Source organism: Melanerpes formicivorus, unplaced genomic scaffold (genome assembly GCF_026170545.1).
Source record: "Melanerpes formicivorus ecotype bairdi unplaced genomic scaffold, bMelFor1.0.p_v2 SCAF_2, whole genome shotgun sequence".
In the NCBI taxonomy this organism is placed as follows: Eukaryota; Metazoa; Chordata; class Aves; order Piciformes; family Picidae; genus Melanerpes; species Melanerpes formicivorus.
In genome coordinates, this window is record NW_027142354.1 from 43,086,175 (window position 1) to 43,109,537 (window position 23,363).

The 23,363-nt window shown below is 41.6% G+C and overlaps 1 long non-coding RNA gene across 1 annotated transcript; it reads right to left on the reverse strand.

The window, feature by feature from the left end:
• Positions 1-737: 737 nt before the first annotated feature.
• LOC137445818 (uncharacterized) lies at positions 738-3,128 on the reverse strand. Its single transcript, XR_010988492.1, has 3 exons — positions 3,042-3,128; positions 2,020-2,129; positions 738-1,738 (listed from the first exon to the last, which is right to left on the reverse strand). It is a non-coding gene; the product is annotated as an uncharacterized lncRNA (long non-coding RNA).
• Positions 3,129-23,363: the final 20,235 nt, after the last annotated feature.

Genomic DNA, 23,363 nt, shown 5'->3' on the forward strand with positions numbered 1-23,363 from the left:
AAATCCTGATACCAACCTGGATTTCTTTCATTTCCATTCAATATCACAATCCATAGACTAGAGATTACTAAGGAAGTGCGTCCTTTTACCCTTCGCAGCATGCCAGTAGGACCATTTAGAAGGAGGCTGTACTATACCATGAGCTTTGGCCCACTGTAGGTTCTGTGTTAGAGACCCTGCAGAAGACATGGTGTGGTGAATAGGGGGAATCAGCTACCACTCTTTTCTCAGCCAAACTGCTGTACATCTCCGAAGCTTGCTTGCCTTTGCTAAGGTGGTACACCTCACCACAGCTAAAAAGAAGATGCATACAGCTTGTTCAAAATCAGAGCTGCTCAACTTCTAACCGAACTAATGACACGGCTGCAGGGCTCCTCACATTAATACTTGCAAATTTAAATATTTTTAATCTCCTCCTTCACCTTCTCCCCATCTCTCCTCCCCCACATCCTCCCCAAGAATTTTTAGGTATTTCAAGCACTCAGGGCATTCAGAGGCGAGGCAAGAGCGTTGAGCACTGACGCGGCGGCAGACGCCGCTGCAGTACTGCAGTGCCGGCAATTGAACACCGGGCGGCAGCCCTGAACGCTCCCCGGTGTCGGGGGAGCAGCTCAGCTGGCTCTGTTCAGAGCTTTTTCTATTGAAATTAAAACAACAACAAACACACACACAAAGGAAAATCCACTATTTTTAATTTATATATACACAAGTTATGTTTACATTTTAAAACTCTATGTGGATCTACTTTGGATTTTTTAATATATTTTTAAAAGCCTTTATATATTTGAGAAGATACAGGGGGATCATTTAAAAATCTCTTTTTACATATAAATTAATACAATTCTTCAATATCTAGATAAAAACGAGAGATTTTTCTCTATTGGAACACCTCATACTAATACTTACAGTTCTAAATACTTTTTTTTCAATCCCCTCCCAAGAATTTTCAGGCATGTCAGTGTATTCAGGCTTCCATCCAGGGCTGCAAGCACTCTCTTTCTGCAGGGCTGCCCGATCCCTCACTCACCTGCTCCTCTCCTGCATCACCACCGCCCCCATGTGGCATCATGGAAGAAAAGACAGAGATGGGGATGGCTGACAGGCTGTGATCCTTTTCTTCCACCCAAGCCAGGGACATTCTTCTTGGTAAAATTTGTCTTCAACACACAGCTGAGCTTTTGCTGCATTTCTATTCTATATGAGAGCTGTTGCAAACACTTGCGTCTGCGACTGTGTCAGATGCTCTCTGGGATTTATTACCCTGAGATCACCTTGCAGTCAGTGCATTTATCACTGGCAATCATGAAACTGTTGTGTCTGTTGCTCTAATAAATTACACCATTTGATTGTTTTAGCTTTCTGAACCTCTGTCAGTACAAGTCCTTGTTGGAGCACTGGATAAAAAGAGAGGCAAAAATTGTTTGTCAAATAGTTCCAGTAAGAGTCCTGGGAATCTTAGGCAGATATGGGGATCTTACCCTTAAGATGACATTATCTATGCATTTTAGCAGAGTGTTCTAAGTATCTGAACAACCCTGTGAAATATATATATGAAAAACCAGGGTTTAGCAGCAAAGGATTATTTAGTCTCAGCACTAGCTGTATCAATGTTATAAAAGTACAGACAAAAAAGCCTGTACCTTTGCCCTGCTAGAAACAGAGAGAAAACTATGAGGAACACATCCTCTGTAACCCAGGTGTGGCATTCCGAGGTGTTGAGCACAGCTTCACCATCTACCTGTGCCAAAGAAATACAGTACCTGTCAGAATCTTCCAATGTCAGGGAACAAACAGAAGGATTTCACAATGAAAACATGAAACATTTTTACCATCTACATTATTTTCATTAAAGGCTTTCTGCTTAGGTAACTGTTCCATTGGAGTCTAGATTTGACAGAAACTCCAGCAACTAGGTAAAAGCTTTAACTGAACAATTTACTTTTCAACGTTTCCTTTCTGACAGACAGAGAAAAAAAAAAACTACTTGGATCCCACATAAGCCAAGCAAAAGGAGATTACCCTGTGAGGCTGCACCATAACAGCATCCATGCTGGAGTCACCACAGCAGTCATGGTCCTGCTGCTGCTGCACATCTTGCTTGCTCAGTCAATGAAGTGGACAGTGTAAATCTTTAAAGAGTAAAACGAAAACAGAACAAATCTCAATTACTCACATTGTAAGGGTTTGAGTATGCTCATATGTAGCTACAACAGACCGTTCTAGTAACAATGGAATTCAGCTACTTGTCCTTTTACAGTGTGCTAAAACCTAGAAGCAACAGCTTTCCAGTTCTTTGGTTGAGAGTAGAAAGGAACATATATTAAAGACATACCAGAAGTAAAACAAACACCACCACCAAAAAACCCAAACAAACCCACAACTCCTCCCCACCCCCCCCCACCCCAAAAAAACCCCCAAAACAAACCACAAAACACACACACCCACAAAATCCCCAAACGCACTAACAACAACAATAATAACCAACAAATAATCAGAGTCACTTTACAGGACACCTCATCCTTTAACTCATCACATTCTGAAATTTCCTTCCTCTGTGGTTCCCAGTTTGTCAAGCGCCATGGAACATAAAGCAAGGCAGCAGTCTGTGGATACCTGACGCCCTGTAGTCACCAAAAACTTTTGCCAAAAGTCTGGAACCTATTAGTTCTCAAAGATGTGCCGCATAAGCCAAGCAAAACGAGATTTCACCCTGAAGAATGTTAACAGCCTAACAAGGGAAGTGCCCACCTACAGTCTCCGGAGATCCGGAGGCTGGGCAGCTCTCCCAGCAGATCTTTCTCAGGGAGCCGCCGGCCTTTGTCAAGTCTGTATTCATGGTCACTCCCCGGTCCGGCTCTGCCCCGGCTCGCCTCCCCCGGAACCGCCGCGCTCCGCGCCGTGCGGCGACTGCCTACAGTTCCCGGCTCCCCTCTGGCCGCAGACTCCCGCGGCTGCGCCCGCTCCCGCACTCGGCTCCACCGTCCCCGCCCCGACTGCCCTTCCTCAACCCCATCTACGCGGCGTTCGAGTCCACCTCGTACCCGCTTGCAGCTCCGCGCTTTGCTCCGCGGGCATCCGCTGGTACCGCACACATGGGACGGCCGCGGTGTTTCCTTACCGGGAGGCAGCGAAGAGCGCGGCGGCAGCACCCCGCAAGAACCGTAGCGGCATACGGTAGCAAGCAATACCTCCCCATGGCCACAGGGCGGCAGTAGTGAGACCACTCGGCGTGAGACTGCACGCACCGAGTCCCTAGCAACGCGCTGCTCTGTAACGCATGCGCCGCGTCCATAGCAACGGTAGGCTCGGCAGCTTGAGGGCGTCTTCCGTACCAATGCTTGCAGGGCGAAGTCCCCGTTCGGAGCGATCAGAACGAACCATTCCCAGTGAATGTGTGAGCTTTTCCTTCCCCCGCCTTACGAGAGGACACGGCTCGCAGGCACCCAGTACAGCTCAGAACCCTGCCAGACGCCGAGTCTCGGGCTCTCTGGGACCCCTCTGCTCCCAATGCAGAGCCATTCCGCAGCCGTGTTCCTTCCCGTCTGGAGAGCGGAAGCCTCACCCAAGTGCGGCATCAGGGGGACGCGGAGGTCCGACTCGGCTCGTTTCGGCGTAGCTCAGTTCGACTCGGGTCGGACCGGCTCCGGCTCTATGGCGCGTATGTAACACAACGCGTCGCTCTACAGCGCATGCGCAGAGTCCATAGCAACGTGTGGCTCCCTTGCCGTAGTGTTGCTACGCGTTATAGCGCCTGCGTTTTCTTTGTGAATCCTTTCTGAATTCTAAATGAACACAACTCTTAGTACCAAAAAAGTACTAGAACTTTTAGTAAAAAAAGCCACTTTCCATTTAACTCTTCACGATAATACCTGCAAGTTCAGATAATTTTTTAATCTCGCCCTCCCTCCTTCTCCCCCACACACCTTCCCCACAAATGTTCAGGCTTTTCAAGCAGTCAGGGCATTCAGAGACGAGGCAGCAGCACCGAAAACTGACGGAGCGGCACGGGCCACTGCTGAACTGCAGTGCCGACAACTAAACACGCAGAGGCAGCACTGAGCACTGTCGGGGCGGCACACGCCCCTGCGGAACTGCAGTGCCGATAACTAAGCACGCGGTGGCAGTACTGAGCACTCCACTATGGGTGAGGAGGCTCTTCGCTGGCGTCTGCCGAATCGCCGTCAGAGGCGGCACTGTGCCTTCCAGCCCCTGCTCAGCCGTCTCAGGGGCCAGGGAAGTCTCGTTCCTGTTAACTGCCTAAAGCAAACTCCCCACCTCTGCTTACAGGGAGTTTGGGCTGCCTCTGGGGACAGAAGGTGACAGAGGACTTCACAGCTCGTCACACGGGCCCCGCGTGCGGGGCTGTCGCTGGCTTGGCCTGGCGCCAGCAGGACAGCAGCCGCGCAGGCAGCCCCAGGCCCTGGACTGCAGGCAGGTTTCCTTGGCCACGCTACCACTAAGCGGCTGCGCTCCGTCCTTCCAACAGAAGGAGGGCAAGCTGCGCCCCCTCTCTGACCCAGGCCCCTGAGGAGACTGCCCTGTTAGTGCGCAGCGTACCGGTTGTCCTCCTGAGGAGTCTAAACTAAGCTGCTGTGCAAAGGGACCTAGAAGGACAGGCACGGTCAGGCACGGAGAGAAGGTGAGGCACACACACAGACAAGGCGAACCACACTGCTTCCCAGGAGAGGTAGCAAGCTCCAGGCAGCCGCTGGCTGTGCAGCTCTCCCTACCCCAGAGCAGGAGAGCAGGTCAGACCTGTACCCCCCTGCCCCCGGACTACAAAAGTAAACACCCAGCCCTGCTTACATGGAGGTCACTCAGCACAAAGCCAGCCAGGGCACCCTACAGATGGTCTTGTGTGACCACAGCCCCAGTGACAGGGAGGTCCCTTTGCCCGCAGTGCTTTTCCTGCGCCCGCTTCTTCAGCCCAACACAGCTTCTCTATTTTGCCTCGCCGTTCCCCACCGTGCCTCTTCTTTCTTCTGTGCCAGCTACTGCCAAGGAGCATGCCAAAATGGACAATCCAAATTTAAATCCTTAATTCCTAAATGAAAAGAGAAAATACGTTAGTGAACAATGACAGACTGTGCATGCCTGTCAGATAACTCAATTTCAAATTGTATCAGTGATTCCTGACCTAATTGATCGGAGGTTGATCTACACTAACTCACTAATGACCTAAGTTATCCAAGTTTTTAACCACTCTGTTCCCAGGTGCTCTATAATTAAATCAGTATTTTCTTTTTGAATGGCACTTTTTTATTTAAGCTGTTGGCTTAATGTGTTGATGTTACAAGCAGTCACTCATATAAAAACACTTGAGTATCTAGAGATTGCAGTGTAACAGGGGCTTAGATGAACTGTATAATAAGATGGAAATATCTAACATCCTATGATAGACACTGTTTTTTTTTATGAGATTTTGGGGTTTAGAGATAAGTTGAATGATAAGCCTAGCACTGTCTTAAGGGATCTTGACTTGTAGCTTTAAGCACAGGGAACTTGTGAGTTCGCAGTGTTGTTTGTTTACTTTACAACTCTTATTTGCCTGAATTTGTATTTAATTAAAACCTTAGAGAAATGAAACTTCTGTCTGAAATAGCTTCTTTATAACCTGAGAAAGGGCTCTTGAGCAGGATTGACTGTTTCATGACATCAGCTTCCAAAATAATGACTGCTGTGCAGTATTATAGGGCATTTGCCAGCATGAAAAATTGTCCTTAACAGTTATGGAAAAAGAAAACGTGTGTAGACAGCAGGGATTAGGAATTACATTAGGAAAACTATTACAAAAAAGGGGTTTCTGTCTGTGCTTAATGTTCCACTGATTTCAGTAGGGTTCCTTAACATTTAAGCACAGGCACAAAAGTTTGAAGCATCAGTGCATGGGAGTATCTTGATGAGCAGTGAAAAAGGATAGAGATTGTCCTCTTAAATGTATTTTTAAGTTTTGATAGTACCCTCTTGGGATTACTGTAATTCAGATTGGTATCAAAGAGTGGAGCAGTTAAGTTCCAAATCTTTTTATTGCAGTCTAGGAACTAGTAGTGATGGCAATGAGTGCAATCACGGGGGAATGAACCTGATCAGAACCCCAAAGCTCCTGCCTTAGCCCCATATGTGCAGGTGGGGCTTGCACTGCATTTGATGGAATTGTTCTGTTGCTAAAAGGCAAAAGAGGGGCTAAAGAGCTTCTACATTTTACTTTGAAGGAACCTGAGACAGCTAATTGCTCACAAAGTTATTAGTAGCAGAGCAGAGAAATCAGAGAAACTTTTTATAGGAAAATATCCCCTTGTACCAGCACACACTTCACCATTTGAGCCAAGGGAGCAGCTTTTGTGGTAACAGGCTCTTTGTGTTTCATGTTGGCCCCACTGCTAGAAGATAGAAAGGACACATTTGGCCCATGTGTCCAGGAAAAGCTTCTTCTGGCCCTTCAGGGCTGACGTACTCTCAACCCCTGCTTCTACATAAAAACATTTGCTCCCTCCACCAGCTCTCCAGCATACAAATGTTTTTAGTCATCAGTAGGAATTTTAATTGCTTGAGGGTTTTGATCCTCTTGTGTATATATATATATACACACATATATATATATATATATATATATATAATGTGCCTGATATGTTTGATGCACAGCTTGTCGTGCTTCTTGTTGCTACCTGTGTAGGAGTTTTCCACAACAGCCCTGTACTTTACAGTTTCAAATACCAGTTTCTGTTCTTGCTTTTTGAGTCAACCAATGTATTTTTATTTGTAACTCAAAAAGTGAATTGCCTAGTTTTCAGAATTACTGATCAGCTTCTAATAAATCAGTGGCTTGCAAATTCTGAGTCATTAGGATATAGGAAAATCAGGACAGTAATTTTGAAAGTCCTGAATGATGGATGAGCATGTAAGGTATGGGGGATAAAAGACTTACCTGGAGTCAAAGTGAAATAATCAATAGAAAATAAACTAGTCCTAGCTGTTTAGTTCTGTTGACTCAGAGGTAGCACAGATACCCCATTTAAGTTTGACTAGTTCAACAATAACCCTGAAGAATCCACCTCTGAGGCAAACACCAGCCCCAAGACAAACACTGAATGGACAGTGCCAGCTGCACCATTTCTACTGTGAAGAAAATTATGTCCTTCTCTGTACAGCTGGAAGAAGCAAATGGGATGACTGCAACCTGGAGGAAGTGATGGAGTGCATGCTCAACAAGTCTGCAGATGGCACTAAATTGTGAGAATTAGGTATGCTCAAGGGCGAGGCTGCCATTCAGATGGATCCAAACCGGCTGCAGGAATGGACAACTGGGATTTTATGAAACTCATCAAGGACAAGTGCCATGTGCTGTGCCTAAAAATAATGCTTTTTAGTTGATCCAGGCTGGGGAGCAGCTCGTCTCAGTCTGGAGAGGGAAAGAGACTCAGTTCTTTTTGAAATTAGAGGCACAAACAAGGCCAAAATACCAACAGTGAGGCTATTTATTAACAGAATAAAGTGGATTGAACAGTAGAAGGGAGAGAGAGAGGGAAAAAATAGAGAGGGAGAGAAAGAGGAAAGGAATTATAATACCACACCTCCCAAGATGGTTTGGGTCTGTGGAGGAAGGGTGCTGCTGCTTTGGCTTGGAGGAGATGTCATCCTTGTTTGCTTGTGCTGTCCGCCCTGGAGGAGGAGAGGGTGAGATCCCAAAATCCAAGTCCTTCTCTGAGCAACCTCCAACGTGTGGTCTCTAGAGCTCCATGAATTGCAGCAGGCAGAACTTAAGAGAGAGGGTTCCTCCTGATCTGCTGCCTCCAAGTTACATGGTGATGTCTTTTCTCCTGTGTCTGTCCGTTTCTCTCCTTGTATGTTCTTCTCTTGCGCAGGCATCACTCAGGTCTTTTATACAGTTTTCAGTCACAGGTTTTTTTAGGTATGTGTCCAGGTCTTGTCCCCAGGGCATGCCAGATGGTGAATCCATTGGGTAGAGGATGGGTAGAGATGATCTTGTCTGTGCACATTCCAGAGAGTCATTATTCAGTTTGCCCATTGCACATTTCTGTTGTCTGGAAGCAAAGGTGATTTTATCTTTGTTGCTTCACATCAAGAGAGACTAGATTTAGTCTCTTACACAGCTCTGCAAGAAAGCAGGGAGCTGTTGAAGAGCTGTTGAACAAGAGACAATGAAGATAAATTGACATAAGAGAGATTCAGACTAGACATAAGCTTTTCACACAGTGAGGACTGTGGGACACAGGAACAGATTGCCCAGAGAGGCTGTGCAGTCTCTGTCCTTGGAGGTTTTTCAAAATGAGACTGAATAAAGCCACCTGTCCTTACCTCAGGGCTCACCCTGCTTAGAGGAGGATTAAAGACTTCCTGTAGTCCCTTCTAACCTGAATTATTCTGTGACAGAAAAAGGTTAAGAGAATTAGGAAAATGTAGAAATAAATAAAGCACTGTTCTATATTTATAAGCAGCAAATAGCCAGTAAGGAAAAAAAAAACAAAGATGAATGATGAGGGCACTGCCCATAGTCAAAGTGAATTTATTTAGCCCATTGTCCATGACAGAGGATGAAGAAGGTAAAACTCTGTAAACTGGAGTACTGGAGATGTTAAAAGGTGATGCTGGAGCAGAGAGGGCATTAAAAGTATTAAAAGTTGATGAGGCACAAGGTCAAGATGAATTACATATTTCAGTATTCTAGCAGGAGTGGGAAGAGAAATATTTTGAGCAGCACCTGGTTTGTGATGGTGAAGCTCCAAAAGGTGTGTAGGTCTGAAGAACTGCAAATGAACAAACATGCTCTTGTACAAGTGAGCCTTATTATGTCTAAGTTCAGTTCCCAGAGGAAGATAGCAGGAAAGGAAGAGTTTGGGAAAAGTGTCCAAATGATAGCAAAACACATTCCTATGTGTGACACACTGGTGTGTTATCAACACCCAGCTACATCACTGCAAAACAGCACTAGACAGAAGCTCTGAGGAGAATAAACTCCAGCTTAGTCCAATCCAATCCGATGTTACAAAATTTTCTTTTACAAAAGCATTAAAAGCTGTTTGGGAGCCAGGCACTGATGGGAGCATGCAAATACCTATCATATACACCGAGTCTAACCATTCTGCAGCAGGCAGTTCTTGTCTCAATTCACACACTCCCTGTGTGCTTGGTAGGAGTACTGTTCACTTCAATCTGACTTCTAAAAGCACAAAAGAGGTAACTATATATCCAGTCAATGTGATGTGGATGCACCATACTTACTTGAACATTTACTGATACTTTTGACTTACCCTCTCTTCGTTATCTACTCATTGCAGTTAATTGATGAGCTTTGCACAATGTCTTCCTCCCTCCTGTTGAGAATTGGTTTAGTTTATCAGAAGAAAAATGCAGCTTCTTCAGCTTCCAGAAACCCGATCCATCAAACTGTGGCCATGGGGGTCACTCCTGTTAAGTGCCTGCATATCCCACAGATCTAGAGGCTTCACTTCTGGACATCAATGTGAAATATGCAGAGGAAGGGAAGAGAGCAAGTTAGAAACAAGAAGTTCAGACAAAATGAGGGGAACTCTGGAAACAGTAGTTGTCGGCCTCTCAGTACAGAGCAAAGGGCTCATTTTCTCCTCTTTCTGGGGTAAGACCTATGGAATTAGGCAGAAGATGAGCAAAATATTACCCTCTGTATTCAGTATTTCTTTTATTTATAGTTTTGTTTCAGAGCTCAGGTTATGATAGGTCTCTTTTTATCTTAATTTTCAAGACACTTCCAGCAGGGGAAGCTAAGGGCAAGGCAATAACTACTAGGGACAATATAGGAAACAGAACAAATATTGAACAGATGAGAAAAATAGAAGGGAATGTATTTGATAGCGAAGTGATAGGCTCAGAGATAGAGATTTAGATCATTTGGGTGTACTGCAGATAGATGTCAGGGCTCTGATGGTACCACTGGCTCTGCAGCTCCCAGCTGGGTTTGGCTGCATTCTGGGATCAGCAGCATACTCTAGGATCCTGCCACTGGGAGAGGAGGCTCTGTGGGGAAGGGCTGTGGGGAGCCTTTGTTTCCAGGACTGACTGGGTAACACCATGACCTGTTCTCCCTCTCAGGAGCAGAGGGGCTGTAGCCAACAGATGAGGAGCTCAGCCTGCTCCATGGGCAGCCCCTTCTGCTTCTCCCTTTGAACATGGCTTTTCAAAATTGTCAGGCATGTATGATAGGAAAGCCTCTAGGCTAGGTGAGAGTAGAGATACATAGCTTAGAAAGTTCTCATTCTTGAGTCCTAGTGGTGGCCATTTTGACTTTCTCTCCAAAAAGTATGTATTTTACTGATAATTTATTAAAGGACAAAGCACAGCATTAGGTACCAGCGAGCATCCAATAGAAGCAGAATGACTAGAAGAGGATTGAGAACACTGCAGGCTTGTAAATCTGATCTCAGCAGCAGAAAATACATGAAGAGCAATTATGCACACAGAACATTTAGATACATGTAATTGCTTAAGGGATAGTCAGCATGGATCCTGGAAAAGAAGATTAGGCAAGATAAATGTGCTTGGCAGCTCTGAGTAGGCAAGACAGAGAGGGGGGATATCATTTATCTGGATTATGGGAAGGGAGGGGAAATTTTCTTAATCCTACATAAACCAAAAGATGACTCATTTTCAGAGTCCATAAACATAGCTTGAGAAAAGATAGCTACTGGACTGGATTACGGCAGGTAGTGACAACAGGCATAAATATCATGTAGCACTTTTATTACAACAATTCCCCTTCTGATTTTCAGAGACTGCTTAGTGACCCCCTGAGGCCCTGTGTTTCTCTTTGTTGCATCTAAGTAACCACTACTGTACTAACTCTAGGATGGAAACTACTGGAGCCAGGACAACTCTTCAGGCCTCCACATTAATTTTCAATTCCATGTCCAGCAACCATTCTTAAGATTTTGCTTTTGTGCTACAAGAAAAATTTCAGACCTCAGCTCAGTGAAGAGCAGGAACATTTTCACCTTAGAGTACTTTGACTAGGCTGTTAAACTTCATAGAACCCTCCAGTGGAGTTTTCCTGTCTTCAGTTGTGTCTTCAGTGTCTATCCAAGATATTTCCAGCACAGGGGCTCTCCTATTTCAGGCCTTATGGCTGGCAGTCTTGAGGAATCTTTTTTTCATGATCTTTTAGTAATTCTGACTCGTCTGAACTAACTGTTGAGGTGTGAAGCTTTATGTTTCTGCTGCGTGCTTGCAGGTGTCTGGATGAGACCTCAGTGACTACTGAGGCAGTGAGGCTTCCTGTGGAGGCTTAACTGTGTCTCCAACTGCATCAAAAGCATTGTTCCTACAGGTCTTCTAGGTAATGTACATGTGTTGTTCTGATTTCTGGCCACAAATGTGTCTTGGTTCCTACTGTATCATGATTACTATTAGGACCATCTGTTTCTGTGGACAGTGAGTTACGTTAACATTGCTCACAGGTATTTTGCATTGGTGTATCATCATGATCTGCTTGCTCCTTACATTTTCCTTTATTTAGATCAGATGAATGAAAGGAATAAAATGTTTTAAGTTCAGTCTCACCATCGTGGTAGTATGCAAGCACAGCCTGTAACCAAGTTGGAAGGTGCTTAGTGCTACAGGTGATGTGCACGAACACCGCAGATTAAGCTGCTAGGTTGTAGTCACACTTCTTTTATAGGTTAAGGGGCAAGTGTTAAGAATACTGTGCTGGGAAGAACTTTCAGAATGGAGAGTTATAAAAATGTCCACTTCTTCCTTCAGCCAAGGGAAAACTACCCCACATTTAGCCGGCAGAAACAATAGCTATTCTTTGAGCATGGCCTTTTTCCTGACCAAAGGAATAAGCAGTTCTGGAGAGATGTTCATGGCTTCTAGTAATGCATTAAGTAGTGCCGCTTAACATGTGATAATGATGTGAACAGCCTGTAGGATGTGAAATCTAGTGTTTTTCAGGACAAGTAAGCTACATATGCTGGCCAGGGAAGAAGCTTACTCTAGGGTCTAGTCCTGTGCAAGAGAAGGCACAGCTGCCCTGGCAGAGTTTACCAAGCTGGTTCTTGAAACCAGCCAGTTGGAAGGTGGACCATCTTGTTGAATGATCTCTTCTCATGCTTAACCATTATACTGTAAGAAAGGTGAGGGTTTGTTTTGGTGTAGGTTTTTTGTTGGGGGAGCAGTGTGTGTCTCTGTTATGCTGGGCTGTTTTGTTTGTGGTGTTTTGCTTAGTTGTGGTTTTTTTGGTTGTTTTGGGGTTTTTTTTAGAGGGATTGTTGTCTTGTTTAAATCTGTGGGCAGGACTTAAACTGAAGCAAGACAGCAAAGAATATTTTCAACAGCCTTTTCTCTGAGTGTTGCTCACTTGTTCAGTCTGTTCTTAGGAGCTGGGATGTTCATTTTCACTTTGAATTGTGTGTCTGGGGCGCAGAGTCTCTGCCTGTGACTAGGGCTCTCTCGGCAACGACCGTGGTAAATGATTAGCATAGCGTATAGGAAAATTCCCACATTTTTAGAAACGATCGATTTGCTTCTGGCGTTGTTTATCTGCAGAGCTGCCACGGGAGGTCAGTATTGCCCCGTTCAAGTGCTGCTGTGCTTTATCAGCTTTCTCAGAACAGATGGCATATTTGTTAGACTTCATTGAGTATATTTTTTCGTTTACTGAAGCGTGAGGGAATTTCATGTTTTCAGGTAGAAGCAGATAGGTAGTTAAAAATTTATAATGTTTATAATTTCTTTATGTATTTGTATTGATGGAAGCAGCAAAGTAGCTGATTTATCTTCATTTGTCAATTTGATGGACACATGCTAATGGTAGGAGTAGACACTCATTTCCCCTCTGATGTAACACTTGTAGAATAGATGATATTTAAACAGTAGTGTGTACGCATCGCTTGTTGGATGCTACCTGCCAAGCCTGTCATTAAGATTTCAGGTGTGTTTTTCTACAGGGAGGTTAGAATGGCTGGAGGCAATAGGATCATTTTTGGGGAGGTGTGTGGAAATGTGCCTGCTTGTTCTTTTTGTGCAGGATAGCTGAGAAGCGATAACAATGGCACAGAGTCTGCAAATGTGTGTGATTTCAAGCAAGTTGTGGCATTGTACTTCTCTCGGCTGGTAACGAGAAAATCATGGTCACAACTGGTTTGGGATTTTTCTTGTAAAACAAGGTGGAAAACACTATACAGAATTTAGTTGTGTTTATCTAATGAAAATATAAACATCCCATTTCAGTAATGTGTGAAATCTCTCTACTTCAAATGGAATGTTCATCTGCTTCATTTGCAAGTGTCAGTTACTCACACATGATGAGAGAATGCATCAGTAAAGCAGCCAGGAACAAGATACCAGAGATTTCTTATTTTGCCTTTTGACACCTGGGAGGTCCCAGGGTTTAATTTTCACTTATGACAGCAAATTGCAAAAGCACTGAAAAAAACAAATGCACCTAATCCTGAAATGTACTTTTGACCTCTTTGTCTTTGACCCTGACACACATTGGCATTGAAAATAAAATTCTAGCAGTTTTGCTTGATTCAGTAAAAGGTGGGTTTGCAGAGACAGACAGGAAATCCATTCCTACTCTGTAGATTAATCAGAAAAATGCCTAAAGCAAACAGCAAAGTAAGTTTGCTTTAGTGGAGACAAACTCACATCTTTGCTCTTTCAAAGACCCTGTTTACAAGTTAAAGCTGTGGCTCAGTCTGTCTTTCTTCTTAAACTACCAATCTATAGGTGCTGCCTGAAGGCACTTGCAAAGAAAAAAAATCAGGAGATACCCTGCTGCTATCATGGTCTAACAGAAGCGCTTGATGTTCTGAATATAGAATGATTGTGTTTCAGTAGTCGGAAAGCCTGGAGAGTTGAAGCTGAAATGACGACATGTGTGTGCTGTTACCAGCAAAATCTGATTGCTTCGCATAAGAAAAGTCCATTGAAGTTATCGAGACCAATACAAATCTTTCTGGTGCAAAATGCATTCCAAATAAGCCCATTAATGGGCTATATCATAAAAAAGATTTGAAAAAGGTCAGTTGAAATGATTCTTTATGTTATCGTCCTCAAAGGCTCTGCCTACACTTGGAATAGAGTTGTGTTTGAAAATGGTGTTGAGGCACAGTTTGAGTTCAGCTCTTGCTGTTCCATTACGACAATGATTTGGCAGCCTGGCAAGAGCTTGGATAAGATGTTAGAAGCTATGTTTTCCACTTGGGGGAGGAGGGGAAGGGTTTTATATTTGTTGTATTTAAACAAAGTGCCCTCTGGCACAGGTACATTGAATTTTATTATTTTTCCCCCTTCATGTGCCTGGTTTTGTGCTAAATGGTTTTGTTGTTACTGGTTGTAGATGACAAAATCCATCTTGAATTGCTTTTAAGTCTGTTTCCAGCATATCTTTCCTTCTCAGAACAGACTGGGTCTCAGTTTTCAGGGGGCAGAGTCAAATTAAATGATTATAGATTATGAGATAGACCTAGAAATAGAAGCAAGTTTTAAGCACGTAACAAGAAATTGCTGCTGTCACATGGTGATTGTGAAAGTAGATGAACAGGTGGGATTTGATGGAAGAACAAAGGGGCAGATTTGTTACACTGGCTAGAAAGTAAATGCAACAAGCCTGTAGTAAAATTTGAAGACAGTCCAAGTATTTTAATGCCCAGCTCCTTGCTGTGTTTGCTGGAAATAGGGATTTGTATTTATACACTCTAAGGAAATGGTAAATGGTGATTGTTAGGAGCTCGGGTGACTTGTCGGTTTTCCACTGAGCACTGCTGTTAGCGCAGTTGCTGTTGTGAGACTCCATTTCAAATGCAGAAACAGATATGTTAAAAAGAAATAAAAAATTCTGGTTTCCCTTTCTATGTAGGAAAATGCTGTCAGCATTTCTCTCAAACCATTCTCTCTTTCCAGAATATGTTATTACAGTTAATAGAGTAGGCACCATGGTAAGGACTACTGAAAAGAAGAAAATCTCCAGAATTATTTTCCATAGGAGCAGCTATTGGCTGCTTCTTACTCTACTATCTCTTTATGGCTGGTTCTGCATCATTACTTGCTTATGTGTGTTTATTATATTCTCAGTTATGTCATGGAATTTTTCTTTGCATTGGAAGATCACCTACAAATACAATGGAAGACTATTGTTACAATGCCAAATCTCAGCATTTGCTCCTGAATAGGTGCCTTGTCTTCAAAATCCTCTTGATGGCACTGGAGCCTTAGATATATATGCTCAGAAGCCCTTTCTTTTGGGTACCAAATCCTATTATCTAGGTTAGCTCATCTGTATTCAAAAGATCAATGTTGCATTATTACAAAGATCCTTTCAAGTGTAAAAAGGATGGCACTTCATTACAGAAAGTAAAAGAAACTAATCAAACTTTCTTGGTGAAATCATTGACTTTTTTAAGTAAAGGGCAAATTTAAGAATTTGAAAGTCCGAAATGTAAGAGAGTCTTACAGTTGAGGCTCTGCACTGCTCTAACTTAAATCTCCTGGAACACAGTTCTTGGATTTTCTTGTAATCTGAAGAGGAAAGTGGTTTGACACAGCTCTCCTGATGGCGTCTAATTAAGCCAAGTTGCCATTTGCCTTCCTGAAATCTGATGCACTATATAGTTTCAGAGCACTGTCCAGTGTACAAAGAAGGTCTTTATGTGAGAGGACAGACAAGATTATCTCTTTGGTTAGGGCAGAAGGCTGTGCCTTAGCACTGTGAGGATTTTCAGTACACATGAAATCATTGTCAGCTTAATTTGAATCCTTGTCTAGGTTATGTAGAGTTGTGCAAGTTCTCATAACAAATAATCAGCTATTCTCTCTCTCTGATTTTTGTTTTGGTTTTGGTTTTTCTTCTCCCTTTCATTTATGAAAGCACAGCACGCCGTTGCACAGTTCTGTGGCTTACTACTGATAGCTAGCTCTCCTCTCTCATGCTTCTTACTTGTAGCTTTCCAAATGCTGTGTTAGAGAACTGGTTATTACCACTTCACATTGCCTACAGACAGATACAGGGCAGGACCCAGACCACTGACTTCCACTCCTCAATGAATTGGTACTGATTAACAGCTCGTCTGCGAGCACCGCACTGTGAATATTTGTAATTTGTGCTCCATTTACATGTACTTTTTTATTATTATTATTATTTTGCTTATTTCCCTTGTCTGATTAGGTGACTTGTGTAGTTCACCAGCACTGGCAGACCTTGCCATTGAAAATGCTGCTCAGAATTCCCTTTTGGTGACTGAATGCTCAGTTCATTTTCATGAATAAATCTCTAGCATCTGATCATCCACATAAATGAACATAAGTGGGTTATGAATGCAGCCAAATAAAAATTCAGTTCTAGTTTGCATGTATATTCATGAATGTTTCTTCCAACCACTTCCCTTCTCACTGGAAACTTCCATGAGTAACTGAGTTGCCAAAGTTCCGTGCAATGCCAGATCTTGCAGGCAGTTAAAGCATATCAGTTGGGCCAACTTGGATCAGATTTTACTCTGAACTTGAAAGAAGCAGGTTTGAATTCAGGATATAATGGAGGCCTTAATGAAGTAATTTGGAAAAGATAGAAAATATACCTTCAAAATCTGAGCCAAATAAGCAAAATCACTGAATTGCTTCAGTGTTATTCTGGGAATGAAGCAGATTATGTTTATTAGCTTCCAGCCCCCTTGTTGTGGTCATTGGTTAACAGCATCATAGTACCTACCCTATATATATATATATATATATTATTATTATTTTTATTATTCATTTTTATTTTTAGTTTCTTTGAGTTTTAGATTATCTAGAATGACCTGTGATACACATGCTAGGAGAAAGCTAAAGAGTTGTTTTAAAATAGGAATTATGAAAATTAAACTTGTGGCATATTGAAGAAAAATCTGCAGGAAGAACTGGCTATAAGATATAGTCTTGGATGCTGACATATCCACACTGAGCTAAAATAATCACTCCAGTTAGCTCTTATCTTCTCTTTAGTATTGAAATTAGATTTTGTGGCTAGTATTTGCAGGACATATTGACTTGAAGTCGGAGCACGAGTTTACTCAAAAGCTAGGATTAGAGTCCCATTCTTGACTTTGGATAGCAATCTACTCTATTTAAACCTCACCTGAGCTTACTCCAAGGCATGCTTCTCTGTTTGTGAGCCATTTCCTAAGTGTTGTGCTCTGCCTTCTGACATTGGAACACGAGTGGAATCTCTTACTTCATTGTGTTGTGGATTCTTTTTTCTCTCTTCGATTCTGTGAAACCTGTATATACTCCTTGCATGCAAAGGAAGCTGAGAGTTGTTTGCATGAGGTGGGAACAATTCTTTCTGTAATATTGGCTTCTATAACTGTGGTTAGTCCCAGCTGAATTTCTCAAAATTAGCTTCTGTAGGAGAAATAAATATTCCTTATCAGACAATTTAGTTTCCAGGTAACTATGTAAAAAGCTTCTGTCGGTGATCTGATTAAGATGAATTGAAAGCCAAGGTAGATCATAGTAAGAAAAAATGTTTGACAATAAATTGGGATTCAGAACCTATTAACTTGCTTTACTCTCAAGGTCTATTGCTCCAAATTCTACAGTACTGTAGACTTCAGTGAGACTTAAGCAGTGTACAGGGCTCAGACTGATTTTCTGCACAGTGATATGAAGGATTACATTGCTCACATTATGTTTTTTACACTACACAAAACAGTGCTAAGTAGTTTTTGGCAGGGTGGATATCTTATGCTTAGTTTTCAGGTTGCTATCACTGAATTCTCCCAGAGATTAAAGACTTTGTGTGGCCAAGGCTTTAATGCTTTTTTTTTGCTGTTCCTTCAGCATCTATTTAGCATGGGAAATGGCAGACCAGTTTTTATTTATTTATTTCTCTGTATTCTAGATCTTGCTAACTCAAAAACTGATGGGCAGTCAGTCTGATGTATAGTAGTGATATTTGTCTTAAATTCTTTAATTACAGTAAAGACATTGAGTGCCTAAGCCACTCTATTTAGTATTCCCTGTGGTGACTCCAAAGCACTGGAGACAGCAACCTTGATATAAAATATTTGGAATATAATATTTGATAGTCCAACTGCTCCATCCTCAGTTCTTCACTTCAAAGCAAACAATATAAGCTAGTATTCACCTTAAGGAAAGAAGCATCTTTCTGTTTGTGTTGTGATGGGTTTCCCCTGGGGTTTCCTTGTATTTCCTGAAAGATGTGGTATTGGCTGCTATCAGAAATGAGCTGGTGATAAGCATTGGATAGTTGTGAGTTTGAGTTGGGCTTTTTTACCCTTCTAGAAACATTACCAACAAATGTACTACATAGGTGGTGGAAGCATATGAAAGAGCAGCAATGTGTCTTGAGCTGTGGTTTTGTATTATTAACTATCCCATTAGAGAAGGTTTGTAAGAACACATGCAAATGTAGTTGTTGGAATGATTAGGCTATTGGTGGGCAATAATGGAAGGACAGCAAAAAATATCCTCACTTGTATCTACATTTTGTAACATGATTTCTAAATCACATGTTAGATAGGCTTCTATTCTCTGCTTACTTTGAGTATTTACATTTTACCTAGTTTGCTCAGGTCACTGACAGTTCTCTTACAAGTGTCCTTGGCACTCTTGCCCTAGAATAGAATGTGCTAAAGGAAATAAACAGAAGTATCTTTTTTTTTTTTTTATCTTCATTTTTTTCCCTCTGTGGCTTCTATTTGCCATTTCTGTCACTGTTATATTGCAGCCTTAGAGGATGCAGGACTGAAATCCTCTGCAATTTTACTGTGACTTATGAAGGCTAAAGTAGAGTGCACAAAGCTATCAAGCCAGATTGCAAGTTCTTTTATGGGGCTGCTTTCTTTACATTTCTTTTTATTTGCTCAACAACTGTTTTGCCTGATTCATCATCTTCAGGTGTTGACTTCAAGGGGAACACTGTGCTTAATCTAAAGACGGACACAAATAAATATGGATTGTATCCATAACCTGATTTATTTATTTCTTTTTAAATGTTGAAAGTAGTCTTACTGCTCTTCTATAAAAGAAGTAAGATTGAGAAGGCACCTTTTCTTTTTAACAACCCCCCCCCCCCCCCAGTATGAATGTGTGTTGTTATTATCCATCCTTTGTAGAATATGACTTTTTTTTAAGAGGTATATTAAAAATACTCTTCTGTATATTTACACCTCTTTTTTCTGAGTTAGGCAAATGACTTGTACAAAACCTAAGGAAGGCCAAGTCAGATACAACCGACAGTGCATTTATTCAATTTTGTTAGGCATGATTTTAGTCTGTTTGTATTTTAATATAAGGAAATAAATCTGTTACCTAATTTTTTACTTCTCAGACTTCTTGTCCACAACAGGATATTTGTCCTTGAACTGCCTTACTCTTCTTGTGTCTTGATTTTTCTGGTGCTGTAGCCCATGTGAATGGAGTAGCTAACTTATGCCAGTGGTACATGTTACTAGGGGACTCTGTCATCAGAGGATTTTGTTTGATGAGCAGGGTGTTTCTGTAGCTAAAAGCATTAATGCCTTAATATTAGCTTTACTGTTGGGAAGCACTTAATTTCAATAGTAAAGTTCAAAAGCCTGATGGGTTTGAAAAACATTAAGAGTGTATGTATAGCCCATTTGTATCAGATCTTCATTTTGTTTAACCATGCCCTCTCCTTGATATATTAGCCATGTGTCAAGGGCCAGCTATCTTAGCATACCAAACCAGCATAGGCCAAATCTCTAATAGCTTAATTTTCTATTTCATATGCATTGGTGAGGGGGTCTAGACTACAGTCCCAAAATAGCTTTGATTCCAGTGAAGAACTGTGTCTGACTAAAGTTAATTTTCTTCTTCATTATGATTTTGACACATGTGGCCCGGAGTATGTTTGGGTTTCCTGTTAATCCTTACAAAAATAATAATACAAGATAGATCCCATCCCCATATTCTATTAAGCCTGTCTTCCCGTCGCTTTATCTCATTAACTGCTTGATCAGTGTCGAGGAAAAAAAAAGCTTCCATTAGCTCTCAACTTCAAAAGACTCAGATTTTCAGATCAAACAGTCCTTCAACAGCTGTTTAAAAATCTTTAAATACAAGAGGTTAACTTCAAAGAACACCTTGTGGGTGTTCTGAACCCAGCTGATAGGTAAACCGTAATTTATGACCAAAGACATGCATTAGTGAAATGCCTGAAAACTGGGGGCAATTTCTTCCTCTTTTCCTTTTGATTCTAGTGGGAGGTTCCTAGACTGACAGCAATACAAGTGGATGGCTTAATTAGCCATGGAGCAAGCAGTGACATTCCAGGCTTCTTAGAATCTTATTCTATCAGCGTGCTTAGAATATACTTCTTTTGGAGTGGAAAGCTACTCCAAACAATAAAGGAATAGCTAAAACTTACTTTTGACATGTTTGTGGGCTTTTTGTTAAGGGTAGTCCAGTTTCATTTTGAGGTCCGCTGGCTGATGTTTCGTTCCACAAAGCTTATCAACAGCCACCTTTCTTGGGGATAGTGGGAAGGAGGAGGACAGACATTATTTTGTGCTCTTCCATATCTATCTTAAAGAAAAATGGGTTGGACTATTATTTATTCCTTGACTCAGGATGTCTAACTATTCTTTGTACTATGCTGCAAAAACTCATTAAGTGAATTTGGAGAGAACACACAGAAGGAGTGGCAGCTGAGGAAAGAATGTGGGTCTTCTGGCATAATTGCCCCTCATGCAAATCCAGCCTGATTCCAAATGCTTGACTGAGAGTACCCAAGGAGAACTGAAATGCTGTGGGATGTGGTCTGATTAAATCAATTTATTCCTCTCCTCTGAGATTTGAAACTCATCACCTGATAAAATGCAGAGAATGTTTGATGTTTTAAAGAAATGCAAAGTTAGTACTTGTCTATTAATTTTTTTTTTATATTCTTTTTTAGGGAGAGGAAAGTCTTAGCAGCTAAAATCTCATGTGGCTGATTGCACACTGGTAAGCTACTTCAGTAGTTCCCTCATCCCTGTCAACTGTCATCTGTGCTCTTGTGGTTTAACCAGCTCTTGCAATCCCTTCTGACTCACCTTACATTCTCTGGTAGCCCAGACGATCTTGATCTTTTTTGTTTGTTTTTGATGACTTCTAAATAGGTCTATTGTTTTGCTCTTGAGGCTATTGATTTATAAAACCAATTGAACAAACCACAAACACTTCACAATTTGGTTGACAGAGTGTCATAGGAGAGAGTTTGCTGGCTTTTATTACCTGCTTGTGTTGTGATAATACCAGAACTTCAAATCAAGAATTTAGACTTTTCTTTCTAAAGCACAAATGTTTTGGAGTAAGCCCAAATGATCAGCTTTGATCCTGCTCATTCTTCACCTCCCCTACCAGATGGGTGGGTGGCATCAGGTCTCTCATCTTGGCAGTATGGCTGCCTCTACAATTTAGCTGGTAGGGAAGAAGAAAAAACAGATCTGTATCATTAGTTTATAAATAACCTATGAAAGAAGCAAGTAAAGGTCACATTATTGTTTCAGAAGAGGCTTAAGGGAGAGTTCTGTTGAGGTTATTGCTTGTCAGTTCTGCTAGAGCTTAGAATGGGACAGCCTGCAGAGTGCCACACCTACAGACACGAAAAGGAAGACACAGTACATGCTACAGGGCATTTCCTGAGAGAAAAAATAAAACAAACATGAAGAGAACAACAGGAAACACAAATCCAGCAAAGCTGTAAGAAAGAGAGACTGGTTGTTGCTCAGGTGGATAGTTTGTATCTGTATTTAACCATTTTCTAGTTGCTATAATAATAAAATGACTGTCAAAATAGTATCCTGCCAGTTAGAGTATTACTAGGCAGTCTCCCAAAGGTGAAGTAAAAATACCTTTATTTAAGATACTTAAATTATTCAGTAGAAAATAATTTACTACGAACCCAGGCCTAAGGAAAGGGAAAGAGTAAAGGGCATAGGAGGTCAGGTTGTTGCCTCTGACATTTGCTGTTTTATGATCCTGAATGGAAACATCTCAATTCTGTTCTTCTGGAAGACAGATAGTAGTCTGTTCCTCTGTTGGGATGGGGGAAAAGCATATTGCTTTTAGTTAGCAAGAAACATTAATACCACTGTATCAGAGTTCTCCTGTGAAGTTTCTGCAAACATTTATTCTCTTGCATAAATAGCTTTCTCAACACACTAGGGGATTTTAATTCTTTGGACTTTGATGCCTTTTATATAATAGTTCAATTTTGTGTAACAGTAAAAATATTTCTTCCATGATCACTGCGAGTTCAAATGGGATTGTAAAGTGAGATACTGTCTAACATCAGCTTATCAGAACTGTAATGATGCCATTGCTGGAGCAGAGTGAACAGAGAAAAGATTTAATCAAAGACAGTTCTGTTCAAGAAAACCTTAACCAATTTCACCCATAGGAATAGTTTTGAGCTGAGGATCATGGGAAAACATATAGAAATCTTTTTTTCTTTTCTTCCTTCTTAGTCTTTCAGACTTGTAATATTTTAGATAGTAGACTGAGTAGAAGTAACCCATTGTGTTCCTCAGTGTTATAATATTAATAATTTCAAGTGATGTTAAGTCAAATATTCTATTCCGTGGAATCAAGATTTCCTGGCACTAGGATACCCATGCTGAGAGAAAGGTGGTCTTACACAAAAGATCCTGTAACCTCAGGCTTTACCCCTACAGCTGTATGCCAAAGTAGAGGCTCTTACATGGGTTTGTAACTAAATAAGTAAGTAAATAATTAAACCCATATCTAAGGTAAATGGAGTCCAAATGTCTATGAGATGTGCAGTACACAAGAGCTTCAGATTAATCCCTGAAGTCACACAGTCTGAACTTTATGTACACCTGGTGTCTGTATGACAATATGACAGTGGAGCAAACATCTGGTTTTGTTTCCTTTGCAATACTGGTTTTGCACTGAGCTGAACTGGTGGCATATGAGTTGTCAGGGAAGAGATTATAATTCAATGTGAATATTTCCTGGACTTTGCCAGTGCAAAGTATTTTAGTCACTCAGTCTGAGCAAGAAAACAACCAAATGTTGAATAATAGACAGACTAAAGGCACAGGTTAATTAACTCAACTGGACAGTGTTCTCATAAAAATATGGATCTATCATTGTTAGGTAGTTACAGGTAAGGCATAGTGGTTCTTCTCCCTCTCCCCCATCCCCCCTTTTATTTTTATTGAATGACATTGAGACTTAAGAATTTTTTCCTGTGAATGTCTGCCATCTGCAAAGTGCCTAGTTCCTCTTGCTTTCAGAGGTTTTTATACGTTGAGTTTCTTTTTAATTCAGTGAGAATTAGTTGCTAATACTTTCAGGGAATTAAGGTTAAGATACACAGGAGCCAAATAGCTGTTAAAAGCTGT